The 13,346-nt window shown below is 39.3% G+C and overlaps 1 long non-coding RNA gene across 4 annotated transcripts in view; it reads right to left on the reverse strand.

The window, feature by feature from the left end:
* The window catches only part of LOC104848403, a 105,303-nt gene that overhangs the window by 90,021 nt on the left and 1,936 nt on the right, over positions 1-13,346 (reverse strand). For all 4 annotated transcript variants that reach the window (XR_776403.1, XR_776402.2, XR_776404.1 and 1 more), the window contains exon 2: positions 2,905-3,037. This is a non-coding gene — a long non-coding RNA (uncharacterized LOC104848403). The remainder of the gene's footprint in view (positions 1-2,904; positions 3,038-13,346) is intronic.

Genomic DNA, 13,346 nt, shown 5'->3' on the forward strand with positions numbered 1-13,346 from the left:
ATATATATATGGTAACTCAATAAACATATGGTAAGGAAAATGAATAATCTATTCTCCCCCCCAAAATATACATCACTGAATGCCTTCACTGAAGAATTCTTTTAAAAACTTAAAGAATTAACTCTGACCTTTCTCAAACTATTTTAAAATATGAAGAAGACAAAATGCTTCCAAACTTATTTTATGGGGCCAGTATTAACTTAATATCAATATCAGATGACAATAATATGAGAAAGGAAATAATATACCAATATCCTCAATAATCATTGATGTAAAAATCCTCCATATAAATCAGTACTAGCAAAGTGAACTTCAGTTACTATTCTCAATGCTGAGACAAATTATGCTACACTTGAAGTTAGAGGAGGAAAGGTTTATTTAGTTCATAGCTCACAGAGGTTTCAGTCCTTAATTGGCTGGCTCCAAGACAGAGTGGTTTGGCAGAAGGGCACTGTAGAGGAGAAATGGTTCGGGGCAAACAGAAGACAGCAAAAGCAAGCAAGCAAGAGTAACACAAGTAAGTGACTTTCTGTCCCTTAAATTTATTCAGTCCACTGGGTGGTGCAAAACCAGCCAAACCAGTGGACGGATTTAGTAATCACCTACCTTTAACTCTAGATCTAGGCTTCGGCGGGGGGTATCTACCACAAACCATAACACGTTAAAGCAATTTTACATTACTCCCCAGTTTTATTTATTCCTGGAATTCAAGGAAGATTCAGCAAATGAAAACCAAGTAGCGAAGTAAATACCTTAAGAGAATGAGGGACAAAAACTACAGGATAATCTCGATTGATACAGAAACAGCACTGGACAAGCTTCAACACTATTTTAAAACAAAAACAACAAAGTATGTTATCTGCTGCCTAAACAGCACAAACGCAACAAAGTATGAACTATCTCAAGATAATGAAAGCCTTATTTGAAGAGCTCACAGTAAAGATACTCAATAGTAGAAAACTTAGTGCTGTCCACTAATGTCAGGAACAAAGAAAGAGTATCCACTTTTTTTTTTATATGTATTCAACATAGTTTCAGAAACTAGTCAGAGAAATTAAGTAAGAAAAATATATAGAAGTTATCCAAACAGGAGAGGAAGAAGTTGAATTAATTTCTCTTCACAGCTCATATTATCGTATATGTGAAAAAACCCTAAAGATTCCACCAAGGGAAACAAAAACATTGTTAAGAGTTAATGGACAAAGTTGGAATTAATGAACAATGTTTGCAAAGTTGCAGATTATAAAATCAACACCTTGCATTTATGTGCACAAAGAGAAATCCAAAAAGAAAATTAATAAAACATTTCCACTTTCTAAAGCATTGAAATGAATAAATTATTTAGGAATAAACCCAACTAAGCAGGCGAAAAGCTTCTATGTTGAAAAGTATAAAACTACTGAAATAAATTAGGAAAGACACAATGTCTTAGTTCCTCTTTGGTGAGACACAATACCCAGTGCTCACAAGTTAAAGGAGGAAAGGTTTATTTTGCTCACAGTGGGTGGGGTTTCAGTCCATATTCTGCTGGCTTCCAGGCAGGGCAGCATGGCAGAGGCACATGCAGAGAACTGTTCGTGGAGGGGTAACCAGAAGCAGGGCACCATCAAGGGAGGAGGAGGGAGACAGACCCTTCCAGGTCACACCCGCAGCAACCCACCTTCTCCCAACATTACACTAGCAATAAACTCAGCAGCGAACTGATCCGCCGATAAATATCACACACCTCTGATCCGGTCTCCTTCCAAAAGCCTCACCTATGAGCACATGACACTGCGGGAACACCTAGATATGAGCTTAACTCAATTAAACTCACAGATATTCCGAGTTCACCAATTCGAAGACTTGATGTTGTAAAAATGTCCACACATAATGAGATCTTTAGATTCAATGCACTCTTTAAATCCCTGGGGCTTTTTTTCAAAGATAGAAAAAAAAATCTGAAAGTTTACCTGGAATCTCAAAGAACCCTAAGCAACGAAAATAACATGAAAAAAATAAATATTAAAACTGGGACATTTTTCTGATTGCAAAATATACGAAGTTACAATTATCAAAGTAGTATGGTGATGACATATATATGATTACCATATGACCCCTCGGTCTCATTTCTGGGTATATACCTGAGAGAATTAAAAAGCAACCTTGGAGAAATCTCTGCTTGCTCATATTCAGCATCGTTTCGGCATCACTCACAGTAGCCAGGAGGCAGAAGCAATTCGAATGCCCACTGACAGATGAGCGGATGGCACATACAGAAACCAGAGTCTTATTTAGCTTTAAAAAGGAAATACTTTCATGTGTTACAGCGTGGATGCAGCTCGAGAGCATTATGCTGAGAGAATAGGCCAGTCACAGAGAAACGAACACTGTGTGAATCCACTTCCCCAAGGCTGCTAAGGAGCCAGTCTTAGAAAACGGAAGAGCGGTTGCCAGGGTGCAGGGGACGGAGACACAGGGGAGTTACTGGTGAATGGATGTGCGCTTTCAGTTTTGCACGATGAAAAATTTCTAGAGACCTGTTACACGACAACTTGCACATACTTATCACTACTATACACTTCAAAATAGTTAAGGTACCCAATTTTATGTTTGTGTTTTTCACATAATGAAAACAGCACATGGCAGGGCCTTGGATTTAAATGCACAATGGTGCCACTGCCTGCCTCGCAAGCGCAATGTCTTGAGTTCGAGCCCCGGTACCAATAAAATAGATAAATAAAAATAAGAAGTCATTGAAAACAGCACCGGGCACACTCCCAGGCTTCAGAAGAAAGTAAGCCGGATGCCACAGTAAATGAGTCTATCCAGATCTGTCCATAGGAAGTTAGTATCGCCACACCTATACTGTAACAGTGCTTACGCCCAGCATCCATCCTTTACGTAGTAAAAAGTGTTACTTACAATTGGGGTCAGTGTAAGCTGGCGGTAAGAGCTGGTCCAGATCCTCATGGTATCCACTGTACAGTGAGTTCTCCCTTTTCTCACAGCCACAGCTTTGTGTGTATGCTGGGGGAGGCGAGTTCCCTCTGCCTGACTGGAAAAAGAGAAATATGGATCTGTTTCATGAACAAGTCAGTTCAATATATTAGCATAAGATGAAAATCTACTATTTCTACACTATAACCTAATTCATATTTGGCAGAAAGACAATGGAAAAGTGAAATCTTCCAGACATCTAAAACATGGATATATTTTCATGATATATAGTACCATGCCTTTAATTCTGTGTGGAGAGAAAAGTGTCTGAGATGCGGATATACATGGACTCTTGGATGGTGGAAAAAGACTTGAATTAGTTAAGTGTGTGGAAGACCAGGGGTAAGATGTACCACGAGTGCTAAAAAAAGTGGAGTCCAAATACATGGAATTTTGTATCCTATACCCACAGTCATCATAGGTAACCTGTCCCAGAGGTATGACACCAAGCCGCTACCCACGGCCAAGCCATTGGTACAAACGGTGGTGCAGGGTTCCCTGATAGCATACATTCAGAAGAACGGACTCCCTTTTTCCAAGGATGCAACTGCTGCTAATGAAAACAACAGAGACTAATTCTGACTCTCAACACCACACCTGGAAGATGACGGACCACCCATGTGGTATAAAGCTGATTTTGTGTCTTGTTCACACCAGCAATGCCTCAGACTCAAAGGATCCGCACTGGGATGTATAAAGTATGAATTGTGAGACCCACTGATCCACCATGAACAGGAACACTCTGAAGTGGCCAGCTTGACAGGCACCGAAATGGCTTTTTATAGGTAGAGCCAAGACTCCACATAAGTGGGATGCCATTCATTGGTGCTGTCCTTCAAAATACGGGATATACCTTCAATTAAAAGCCGCTAAAAGGTTTGTGTCACTCACATACACTGCGATCAAGATGCAAAGAATTACAGTAGGAGTGGATATTCTTGCCATCAGTTAGTCTCTGATAGTAACTTGTGATTTCTATCTCTGCATCATGCAGATGTAGAGATATCAGGCTTTGTTAAATGATAGGTTCTCTTTTTTTTAAAAAAAAAGAAGGCTTAAAAAAGGACAGGATGTGAGTTGCATGAAATCCAAAGCGATTGGAACCATCTAGTGATTTGGGCATTCCCATGCCATTACAACAAGAGAAAAGGCGTGAATTCACATAGGAATGTAGTATGCAACTGTCAAGATGAGGTATTTGGATGGCAAGGAAAAGAACATTACATACTGAAGGGAAAACCGGAACTCACTGGAATTATTAGCTGTACATCTTCATGCTCACTGTTCAGTATGTTCTCATTGAGTTCATTGGTACCTTTCAGGGATACAGTACAGTTACAGTCATCATTGGGATCTTGTACCTTTACATGATGTGTCTCGGTTCGTATTTCTTTCCCCATTCCCTTACCCTCCCCTCACCTGCTCCACCCTTCCACAGTTACAGAGTTTTTATCTCCAATTTTTTCCTTTTCTCAGTTTTTTCACTTCTTTTCACCTACCTTTCCCATTTCCCCTAATCCTTTAGAACTTTTCTTCCTATTTCACATTATCCATTATACAATTTGAACCTTACACATTTTGTTTTTCACACCACAGAAACTGTTCATTATTTACACGTATGTCCTATTTATTTCACTAGAGACTATGGTCTCAATGTGCATCCATTTATCTAAAAATGTCCCCAGTTTCTCATTCTTTATGGCTGAGTAGTACTCCATTTTATAGAAAAACCACATCTTCTTTATGCAGTCACCACTTGATGGGCAATTGGGCTGTTTCCAAGTTTTAGCTATTACAAACTGTGCTACTATAAACATGGGTATGCATGTCACTGTGGTATGATGCTTTTTATTCTTTTTGGAAAGCTATCAGCAGGATATCCAGGTCAAATGGGACCTCTAATCTTAGTTCTTTGAGGTATCTCCATACTTATTTCCACAGTGCTTGCACCAGTCTGCACTCCCACCAACAATGGAGAAGGGTTCCTTTCTCCCCACAACCCCACCAGCATTTGTTATTGATTGCTTTCTTGATAGCAGCCATTCTTCTGGAGTGAACAAAGAATTTAACCCGAGTAAGTCATTCCAATAAGCAAGCTTGACTAAGGCCCAAATGCAGAGATTATATATCTCAGATGAGGACCTAGCTTCATTTTCTGGAAAATAACCTAAAGCACTGAACGGTGGGAAGAATCTAAACAACATGGTAGAGGAAAATTATACAAACAATGATCTTAGGACCAGCTGCAGGAGACACACTAAACCTTCTGCTGTGGTTTTTCCCTTTTTCCTTTTGTCTGTCCATATCTTTGAAAAATTCCTAACAAGGAGGATCTGAGTAAATCTGAGTGATAAAGGAATGAATTGTAGCTGATGCCTTTAATAGTCACTTATACCTCTTGACATTCACTGTACCCCAAAATGCTTACAAGTCCATACATTTTAAAAAATAGCTTCAGGCCTCGAAATCACTCTGATCGAGGGCTACTACTTTCCATCAAATCATGCTATGCTCACATAGGACAGGCTAGAAAGGCAAGCTGTAGAGTTCTTTGACAGAGGACAAAGAGGAACTAGATACGTACCCTAGCTTTCACACCATGGAGTAAGGTCGTTCTGGGGCATGACTGTCACTCTGAGGACCTCAGTGGGTAAGAGCTAACTGCTTTTGGTAGCTGGCTGATTATTAACCCTTTCTATTAGCTCCATTCCCTTGCCCCTGAAATCAGTCCAACTCATGGTCTGCTTCCAACTGAATCTAACTGAAGATCAGACACAGCACTATTACCCAGATCAGCTTGATACAAATTCATGAACTCAACCACTATGCTACCTTGAAATATAGTCAAAATATAGTCTGTAGAATAATTATGAACATTTGGTAAACACTGCTTAAAAGGATTATTATCAGAAAGATGGGTCTTAAACCTACTGGAGCATGACAATCATTTCAGTATTTTGGACCTTGGTTAAGATTTCCAAGAATAAGAAAGATTCTCATTCCAAACGTAGTAATAGCATAAACTCAAGTCACTTAGACTGGCTTTAATGATTTTCTACATTCTTTCTTTTGTATGTATGTCTGCATATTGCTTTGGCTATAAATACATTTCAATATTTCATAGTACAGCAAGAGTATGTCAGCCAAAATATAAAAATTAAAATAATTCTAATAGAAACATAAAATTCAAGTAGAAAATGGCTTGATTCTAAGAATTTTTGACTCTTAACCTCTATCTACAAGGTCCCTATTAACCTCGTAGTGTCTATGCTTTCTTATGTGCTAAGTGGGATTCGTAATCCTTATGATAAAAGAGCAGTCAGTAGATGAATATTAGCTTGGCTATAATCTTATACACAGCATTATTTTGATGATGCTCATACATTATTCATTGCTGAATGCACTTACCTTGCATTAGTACAATATGCAATTTCACAAATTTCAGATATTACACCCATTTTTAAATATGTCAGTTAGATACATGCTATGGAATATTTTTAACTAAAATGATTTAATCCTAGGTGACCTGGAGTGACATGTCCACAAAGCTAAAGATGACAAATAGCTCTCTATTCATAAGAAGTTCAGTATAATCTTGGAATTTGGGGATTCTGTGTCATAACCTAGTACTAGCTCTCAGTATCTTTCAGATACAACCGCAAAGGTTGATGCCACAGAGCACTCAGTCGCCTGCGGTGGCCTGGATTTGAGGAACAGTGGGTGGTCGGGTACTCACCACACCACTGCAGGCATCAAGGTGGCTTCTCCCTACGCATGTCCTACCTTAACCTCCTTCTCCCCTCCACTCTCATACACAGTAGCTGTTCTTACACGATAGAAACTATATATTAGTGAGAAATAGACCTTGTGGGAGAAATAGAGCACTGCTAGTTATGGTGATGAAACTGAAACAGTTGAAGAAGAGTTTAATCTTTGCCAGAAAAGAGAAATTAAAAAGAAATTAAAGAGTGGAATGTTGAACTTGGCAGACTTAAATTCATGATACAATGGCATCAAAGACACGTAAGGAAACCAGAAAAATCACTTCATGAAATTATGTTAACAAGACTACTCACCAAGTCAAAATTTAATTCTCATAATTTTACATAATGACCAATTTCATGGTTAGAAAAGAATTTTCAGTTTTTAATGTTCCCTCATTGGCTCTTACATATTTATCAAAACATTATTTTAATATTCTTTTGTAGTCATTAATTTTAATGCCATTTTATTTAATCCTTTTGCAATTGGTAAAAGGAAATCAGTCTCTAAATGAAAATATTTCCTCTACTTTTTTTCCTCTATTAAACTCATTTTGTTGTAGCACATCAGCACTTCAGAAATAATGTTTAAGAAGAAGAAATGAGCTTGCTTCTTTTGTTCTTAACTTTAATTGGAATGATTTCTAAGGTTTCCCAAAGCACATGTGAATGAGAAGTAATATCTCTTGAAGAATTTCATGGCAAATAAGGGTTTAGTAATCTTCTACACTCTGTTCCCCCAGAGAATCTTAGAGGATAATTTTTTTTTTTTTGTACTGGGGATCAAACTCAGGTCCTTGAGCTTGCAAGGCTGTTTGCAGCACCAAGGAGCGAGATCTCTCGCCCGAGGATAATGTTTTATTAACAGTACTGAGCAGTCCTGTAACTTAGCCCCTGATGTTTTTTGTTTGTTTGTTTGTTTTTTGTTTGTTTGTTTTTTTAGTACTGAATTCAACGAAAACCCCAAGAAATTAGGAAAAAAAACAAAAAATCAGTTCCCTACAGTCTAAGGAAACCCAATAACTTTGGTACCACATTAAAGGAGGAATAATGGTGTTCACATTAGTTTTGTTTTGTTTTGTATGAGACAGGGTCTCTCTCTGTAGTTGAGACTGACCTGGAACTCACTATGTAGCCCAGGCTGGTCTCGAACTCAAAGCGATCCTCCTGCCTCAGCCTTCCGAGTGCTGGGATTATAGGCGTGCGCCACCACGCCTGGCCATTTTTTAACCTCATCCTCAAGCCATCTTGCAGAGAGGTCTTCATTTATTGTGAGAGCAGCAGCAGTGCAGAAAGCTCCTGCCACAGGCAATGGTAACTGCAGGAGGGAAAGCAAGGCCTCTAACAATGGAGAAATCGAAAGTGAAAGCTTCCCAAAGTTAACTAGTACTTTATAAAGACAGTGACCGATTAGCTGCTGGCCACTTGATTTTGATGATTTATTTACACAAACTGCGTGTTGTTCCTTTCACCAACTCCTGGGTCAGTTTAACCCAAGAATCCATTGATAACTTGTTTCCTTGCTCAAATCATGACTTTTTGTTTTGGTAACACTACTTCAACTGCCCTGTGATCTATGACCGTCCACTTTATACTGTCTGACTCAGCGAAGCAACCAAATGGTCCATAAAAAGTGACTACACCATAAACTATGAAGACGAATTTATAAAATGCATTTGTACTAAGAGAAGACCCCCTTTTCTTGACTAATTTGGGTGTGCATAGCAAAGCTACTCTAAAAAGGTTTTTAGGCTTGATGTGGTGGCTGAGGCAGGAGGATCTCAACGTATAGCCCAGCTTGGGCGATTTAGCAATTTAGTGATAACTTTTCTCATAATGAAATTAAAAAGGAACAGGGGATGTAGTTCAGTGTGAAGATCCTGAATTTAATCCTTGGTACTGCTGGGAAAAAAAGGTAAAGTTTTTAAATTCTCCAATGCTCTTTGCTTTGCTCAGTAGCATTTTGATTCTTCAGTGAAAGTTGCCTCAGTTTTCTTTTGTGTGCTACTTAGCAGAGTTTAACTATCAGATATCTATATTTTCCTATATTTTGAGATAGAATACATTCACAGGCGTACCTTGGTTCACAGATGCTTCTGTTTGTGAACAATTCCGTTCCTAAACAGAAGTGTCGTCAAAATTTTCCTTCCATTCTTGAGCTCTGTACTGGCCGAGGAACACAAATGTGGCCGTCTTTCCCAGAATCGTGGAAATGAGTTAAGTCCATGAATGGAGGTAGCACAGCACGCGTGCGCACGCACGCACGCACACACACGCGGGGCTCCAACCTGTGATCCTTCTGCTTCAGCCTCCCACAATGCTGGGGTTATTGGCATGTGCTGCCATGTCTGGTTCAGACCTCTTTGCTTAAGAGGAGTTATCTCATGAGTGAGAAAAGGTAGGTGAAGATAAACAAGGTGGAGGATAACTTTCAAAGGTTTAGACAAGTCACTACTAATCAAGAATCTTCCGCTATAACAAAGAATGGTTACTCTCAAATTTATCCAAGCTTGGTGTGAAGACTAAGAAAAGTACGTCTATAAAATTTCTGAAATAGAAACCTACAAAGACACAAACTATTAGTGCTACTTTACAGATAGCCAACACTACTCCTTTCTGCCCTCTAGCCAATTTCCATTTCTTAAAGTATGCCCTTTACATTGTGTGGGTATGACAAAAAAAATCATACAGATTATTGCCAGCAGGTTCAGGGTGACATTGGGACTTTCGAGTAAAAAAGGAAGTCTTATGTTACTAGGTAGTAATTTTCTTATTACTGACAAACAGTTAAAACTATCAATATGACCATCTAGACCAGGGGTGGCGAGCAGATGGCTTGTCTACCAAAGCAGGCTATGCGCATCATTGGGAGCCCTAAAAGGCTCACCATCACTATTCTAGACTAATTTTTAAAGAAAATATTAAAAAAGAATCCTAACTTTGGAACTAGTGTTGCCTCTCTTAGTTATCAGTAGTCAGAAATGGGAACACATTTTAAACAGATGTAAGATCCTGACAAAAAGATTCTTCAAAACAGTGCAAGACCTTGGTCTGCACGCACCTACCTATCTTTCGTCATTCACCTCTTTGTCTACCCTTCTAGCTAATTTCTTGTCTTTGACTTGGGCCATGTGTGGTTGGTTCCATGGTAATACTTACTCAGAAAGTAACTGGATTTTTTTTCTTAACTATTTTAACATCATTTCCCTACTCCCTTAAATATGTACATTTACACTAGTGGCTATGTACCCTTAGTAAGAGACTTCACACTTCCAAAAAGGCATCATTTTAGGTTTCTGACATTATAATCACCTCCGTGGGTGGCACATAGTATTTTGGCCATTAAGAGCCATGAACTGAGAACTGAAAAAGGAAAGAAAAAAGGAAGATTTACAATTGAAGCCCAAGGTGTTAAGTTCATGGAACTATTCCATAGCCCACTGAAGATCTATAGGTGTGAACTTCTCTGGAGGAAAATAACCAAAAATCATTTTTGTGTAAATCCTAGGCACGAATTTGCATAGCTAGAGTACATACCAAGGAGGGGAAGTGCTGGGGGTCCTGATTAAATTGTGTGCATTCTTCTGCATGCACATGCTGAAAACTGCAGATATTACATTTAAAATGAGCTTCATGAGCTTATTTTGGGGAGCACGTGACATAGACAGCCATTCATCAATATAACATTTAGATAAGCAGAGGCGACATAAGCACAATAATAGCTGTATTCATGAGGAACAAATATAATTTTCTCATATGCTTCTTCCCCACCAGCTAACACAATTTCTCAGGATAAAATGACTGAGAGGGACCAGCCAAGACGAAGAAAATCAGATGAAATAATCGACTTATACTGTGACCCCTACACAGTTACATGTCACTTAGAAAACTAGTGTTTGAAGAACATTAATTTATCAAACACTTGCAATGCTCTATCCTTATGTTCATCCTGTGCTGGAGGTCATCAGTGGAATAAAGAATCTAAGTCTCAGAAATGTTGGATGTCTGGCTCTTTACTGGAAGCTGATGATAGCATCTGTGATTGCTGTCACCAAATGTGGCATCTTGGAAGCTGAGAAAGCAGCAGAAACTGCAAGGCTACTCTTACCTTCTCACCCTCTTCTCCTGCCACAGGTCATAAAACCTTCATCGGAGGGAGGGGGTTCCTTCCTTTACTGGAGGAAAAGAACATCTCTGAAGACACAGGGAGATAGAGAAGCATTTGAATAAATAGGCTTGGCTAAGTTCCTCTAGTTTATTACCATTGTGTCATACCCACTTGATCCTATTATAATTGTCCAAGACCACATACTTCTTCTTAAATATAAAAATATACATGTTTACACTTTTCTGTAGGACTTCATTTCCATGTGAAGCCCTCTAACCCTTACTTAAATGTAGGTACTTTTCTCTTATTAATCCATCTTTTATACAGGGCCTTCACCCAGCAACTATGTGAGGGCTACCATTCTTCCCTACACCTTTTTCTCCCTTCCACTGCCAAATGCAAAGCTGGGCCCCAAATCCAGTTTGACTATTTCCAGATCCTATGCTTTTCATCACCTTTGATCTGTCACTCATGTTGGGGGAGGTATGACCCACTCACATAGAAAAAGCAGAGAACTGAACAGGATGCACAGAGGCAACACTGGGTGTCTCCTCGGTCCACTGACAAAGTGCAGCTGGTGCATTTTACCAGTAGTGGCTGGCTGTGAAGCAGCCCTGACACTGGCTGGAAGGGTTCGTAGAGCCTGACATAGCGGTAGACCCACATAGACGTACAGTAACGTGTATGCAACACGTACTGATCGGATCTGCGCGCAGGGCTTGGATTCCCGCTCCACTTGTTTCCCACGCACACACTCCAGCGTGGAGAAGGACTCTTCAGGCTCCTTTGGTCCTGGCTTTCCTGCACCTCAAAAGGCACACAAAATCTTACAACTCTTTCCCATGTACTCACTTCACATATTTTTTTCAGTCATTATTAAAACGGTTCAAAGTTAGAACATTCAGGGTCAGCCCCCTGCATTTGGAGAATGTTACAGAGTGTGCTCTGCACGTTGGACTTAGATTTCGGAGACTCTGACCACTTATTAGAACGGTTGTTCTCTCCTAAGTGTTCCTGGGAGCTATAAAATTGGTCCTTGAAAGCTCTAGGTAATCAAAAAGGATGAAGACATTTTCTAGTTGATGCTTTCATCCTGCTCCAAATTACTTCTGGGGCAAGGATATGAGCTCTTTCTCTCTCTCATAATAAAGGCCAACTATTGAATCATTGTTTGTAAACCACAATCAGAGCTATTCTGAGTGCCTCCTGCCAGGTTCTTTTGGTTTTTGACATTAGCATACAGTTACATGGTTTTCCTGCTCCAAGAAAAGGCACCGAGACAGCTCTGTTGTCAAAAATGTGTTTTTCTCTAAGTAGGAGGTCACTACCAGCTGGGAAGAAGAAATACAATGCCAACTGTGACACCTACTAATCATCTACCTTTCAAGGCTTGACTTGGTAATTTTCTTCAAGGATGAAGAAGCTGACAAAAATACTTTCAAGATGGAAAAGGGCCTTGTAAACTTGCCTGACTTATTTTCTGCCTGAAAGCAATAAACATCTGTTTCCTTGATAAAGTAACCAGGTTCTTATTCAGGGGAACAAAGCTATTTAGATGGCTTCCAATTATTGATTGTTCTGGAGAACATTGCCCTGAGGACTCTATGCAGTGAAATGCCTAACATTATCCCAAACCTTCTACGTGGCCCTATATATTCTGTTAGTCCAAATTCCATACTGCAAGAAGTTCTTTTCATACTATAAAATATTGGCAAATGTTGTTAGGCAGCAAAAGTAGGAGAGAGTTGTTTACTTTGACTGAGATATTTTAGAGGAGGTCATATCCTAGGAAAAAACACTTTTCTCACATATAAATAAGTCTCACTCCCGTGCAACAGAAAGTCACTGTTTATGACCTATATAATTAAGCCTAGAAAGAAACTAGACCTCTGCCTTTATTTATTGTATGTCTGAGTCTCATTACCAGACATAGAGCACTTAGATCCTTGGTTCTTGACTAAGAAGACTGTATTCTATTATCTGCCATCTTAATAACTGTTCATTTCTTTTTCAACAAAATTTTTTGAGTATCACTGTATGCCAGAAACATTTTTAGTCTCTTAATGCTAGGAAAGAAAAGGCATTAGTCCCTGTCATCCTAGAAATTCATATTTTAAGCAATAAAAAGCAATAATGCATAGCTTAAATAATATAAAAAAAGAAATTAAAAATTCAGTAGACAAATGGAAGCCAGAAAAGCCAGAGAGATGATGGACAGAGGACCAACTGCAAAAGGAGTCAAGATAAGGCTCCCTGAGAAGGTAACGTGAGCAAAATTCCGGGAGCTGGGAGAACTACCGATAGAGATATCAAAGGAAGAACATTCTAAAGAGGGAAGAAAGGCAGCGCAAAGTTAGGACGACAGAGCCTACCTGGTAAAGTTAAGGGGGCGAGCAGGGACAGAGCAGAAAAGCAGTGGAAGGTGAGGTCAGGACCCAGGCAGGAAGGTGGATTCCATACACCTTTTTTTTTTTTTTTTTTTTTTTTTTTCTCGGGGG

Source organism: Fukomys damarensis, unplaced genomic scaffold, assembly GCF_012274545.1.
Source record: "Fukomys damarensis isolate Sample0158 unplaced genomic scaffold, DMR_v1.0_HiC HiC_scaffold_18, whole genome shotgun sequence".
NCBI classification, from domain to species: domain Eukaryota; kingdom Metazoa; phylum Chordata; class Mammalia; order Rodentia; family Bathyergidae; genus Fukomys; species Fukomys damarensis.